This window comes from Grammomys surdaster, unplaced genomic scaffold (assembly GCF_004785775.1).
Source record: "Grammomys surdaster isolate TR1022 unplaced genomic scaffold, NIH_TR_1.0 64, whole genome shotgun sequence".
NCBI classification, from domain to species: domain Eukaryota; kingdom Metazoa; phylum Chordata; class Mammalia; order Rodentia; family Muridae; genus Grammomys; species Grammomys surdaster.
Window position 1 is genome coordinate 14,697,959 of NW_021604566.1, and position 3,412 is coordinate 14,701,370.

General features: G+C 40.2%; 1 pseudogene; it reads right to left on the reverse strand.

The window, feature by feature from the left end:
* Positions 1–2,467: 2,467 nt before the first annotated feature.
* LOC114622208 lies at positions 2,468–3,096 on the reverse strand (annotated as a pseudogene).
* Between the last annotated feature and the right edge of the window lie 316 nt (positions 3,097–3,412).

Below are 3,412 nucleotides of genomic sequence, written 5' to 3' on the forward strand. Positions count from 1 at the left end.
ATCCCTGCCTGAAACTTCCTCCAGAACTCATGGTGCCCTGGCTCTGCAGCACACCAGCCAGGAGCAGAGCAGCTATGCCAAGATGACAGTCATAAACGTCCAGTTTCCTGTGGTTGAATCTAGAAGATTACCTATAATTTTGAGTCTAGAATTTGACCTAGGACCTAGCCTAAATACCAACACAAATAACTGGCATTTTTCTTTAAGTTGAATATTTTGTGTGTGTGTGTGTGTGTGTATGTATATATATATATATATACACATTTGACCTCTCCTGTGAAAAGAGACATGTAAGATGGTGGTAAATTATATAGTGCATCATAAAAATATCTGTAGCAGTACATAAAATGTTAAGTATTGCATTTTTATATTTGCAAGTTTCACGTATTAATTCATACTGACATATTTAATCAAAGAGGAAAAATCTGAGACAAATATAGTCAACTTATTTTTGATAACATTTCAAAGCAATCTAATGGGGAAATACAGTTTATCCAATAATGAGTGTTTGTCCAGTTCCATAGTCATATACAAGTAAAGAAAACTAACATTCCCCATCAAGGTTATTATACTCATCACAAAATTTACTCAAAATTAACCATGTAGCTAGATATTAAAAAGAAAAACTCCATTTTAAACTTTTACAAATTATTTTATTATTATATGGATGGATGTTTTGCTTACATGTAAATCTGTGCACTGATTGTGTGTCTGGTGCCTGTGAAGGCCAGAAAAGGGCATCTGAGTCTCTGGAACTTGAGTTATAGAAGATTGGTTTCCCTTGAGGCCTTTTGACTTGGCTTGCAGATGCTCTTTGGTCCATGTATGCCTACTCCAGGGTTCTCTCATTCTTCTTCTAAGATTGTCAATCACATTGGATTAGACTCTCACCCTAAAGTCTAATGCCTGGCAGTACCAATTGCTAGAGAACATCAGAACAACAGCAACTGTTGTTTGTGGTTATTGGAACTAGAAAATGGTATGGCCACTTGGAAGACCATTTAGCAGTTTCTTACAAGGTCTAACATTTATTATCACAAGATTCAGCAACTATACTTTCAGATATTTATCCAGATGACATAGAAACTTATGTCTACACAAAATTTATGCACAATGTTCATAGCAGCTTTGTTCAGAATTTCTCTAAACTAGAAGCAACCAAGATATTCTTCAATAAACGAGATGTTGAACAAATCATGGTCCATCCAAACAATGGAATCTTGCTTGGCAATTAAAGAAATGTGCTACCAAGTTTCCAAAAGACACAGCTGAATGTGGATAAGCCTGAAGAATATATCTTAAGAAGAACAAACTAGACACAGAGAGGCTGGAGCCACATGATATTATTCATGTGTCAGATCTTTTCAAAGGTGATTTTTTACAAAAGAAGAGAATAGCATAGAGGAGACTGATGAAAGCAGAGGGAATGGAGAATAGAGAGACTTCCTATTATACATTTTCCAAAATCCAAAAAAAAGTTGTAGGTAGGAAGGAAGAATGCATTTCAGTGTGGTATTAATCCAATGTGTGGCCATAGTTAGCATTATATTGCATATTTCAAAAGTTTGAGGAGAGTACTTAAATGTTCTCACAGGAAAGAGGTAGTAAATGCTTGAAATAATTAATAGGCTAAATATTCTGTATTAATTACTATCCAATATATGTGGATATTAAAACACAGCTTTGTACTAAATGACTAGAATTATCTGGATCTGGTGGCACAAGCCTGTGATTACAGTTGCTTGGGAAAGGGAGGCAGGCAGATTATAAGCTCAAGAACTATCTTTACAAGAGTCATTTCAAGTCCATGTCCACCCCCCAAAAATGTCAGAAGTCTGAGAGTATGATAAAGTGTTTGCCTAGTGCACACAAAGCTCTGCATTTATTTCTTTATAATGAAAAAAGAAAAAAACAATTTTTTTGTATAATTACTGTAAATTAAGTATGACTTTAAAATGAAGACTTGGACAAATCCTAACTAAGTACATATCAGTAACTGAAAGAAGCCAGTCAACTTACTTTGGAAAACTGAATCTTACACAGGCAGCAAGCAGACTGGTGGTTAGGCTGCATAGAGGATGGTTGAGGAGAGAAAGTAGGAAATAGATTTAAGCAGTAAAACTATTTCATATAATACATGTGATACATGGTCACATAATATTATACATTTTCCAAAATCCAAAACTGCCTAGATACCAAGAATTTACCTTTTTTTTCATAGTCACATCAATGTTTATTCAGAGTGTGGGTCCCAGTCTGCGATACTTCTTTGCTCTTTGCTCACAAGGTAGACCTAAGCAGAGCCCCCCCACACCTCTCTTCTGTCAACCCCCTGTCCCCCACCCCTTCCAGCACCCGGGAGTCTAGTTTGCTTTTCCAGGACCAGATGTTCAACCAGGAGGCATAACACCCCTCCCCTCCCACAGGGCAGATGCTTCCACTTATGATAGAGTAACTCTCATCTCAGTCAGGGCCTGGAGATCTGCAAGAGGGAGTTCTGGCCTTGGAATAGACTCAGCAGCCCGCTGTCTGACACTGGCTCTTTAATGATCTTCTGAATCTCCTTGAACTGGGGGTGGGCAGCATCCCTCACAAGCTGCAGAATGAGCGATTCACTGGTGGAGAGGAAAGCTCCACTCTGTCTCATATGGGCCAGTGCCACCAGCCGGTCAACCTGGCTTCGAGAAAAGCAGGCATCCATCACTACATGGACCTGCAGTCCCTGGTCAAGGAGGTCCAGAGCCGTGTTCAAGATGCAGGCTTGGGTCTCGGTGCCACAGAGAAGCACAGACCATAGCTGAGACCGGCCTTCCAGCTCCTTCTGTAAGGTGGGCACCATGCTGAAGCATGTCTTACTCACTGGCCGAATGCCCTGAATGCCAGCTCAGGAACTGTGGGGCCCAAGCCTTCTGGGTACTGCTCTGTCAGCAAGACAGGGACATTTAGCAGCTGGACTACCTTAAGCATTCGAGTAGCTACTGACATGATCTGTGGGAAATAGGCTATGCTAGGACGAAACTTCTCCTATAAGTCACATAGGAACAGGATGGAGGAGTCTGGGAGGATCCGGCCCAGGCTAACCTTGGATGCTGCCATTTCCCGGTGGTATCAGGTTCGAGTCCAGCCAGTCCCTCCACTAGGTTCCATCAGCGCGCTTTCCCAACTGAACTGTCCAAGAAGTTACCTTAATGTACATAGTTATCAAAAACATTGAAAATTTTGTAGGTCTGTGGATCTCAGGCTAGAATATAGAATACAACAAAAGGAACAAACTGCATGACACAGTTAACACGCTACCTTTTTAAACAGGTAAAGGAGAAGAGAGGACAGGCAGGGACTGCGGTGTAAACTGAATTAGTTAATTTAATGAAAAAAAAAAAGAGGCAAGGGAGAGATGCTGACTTTTGTAAAT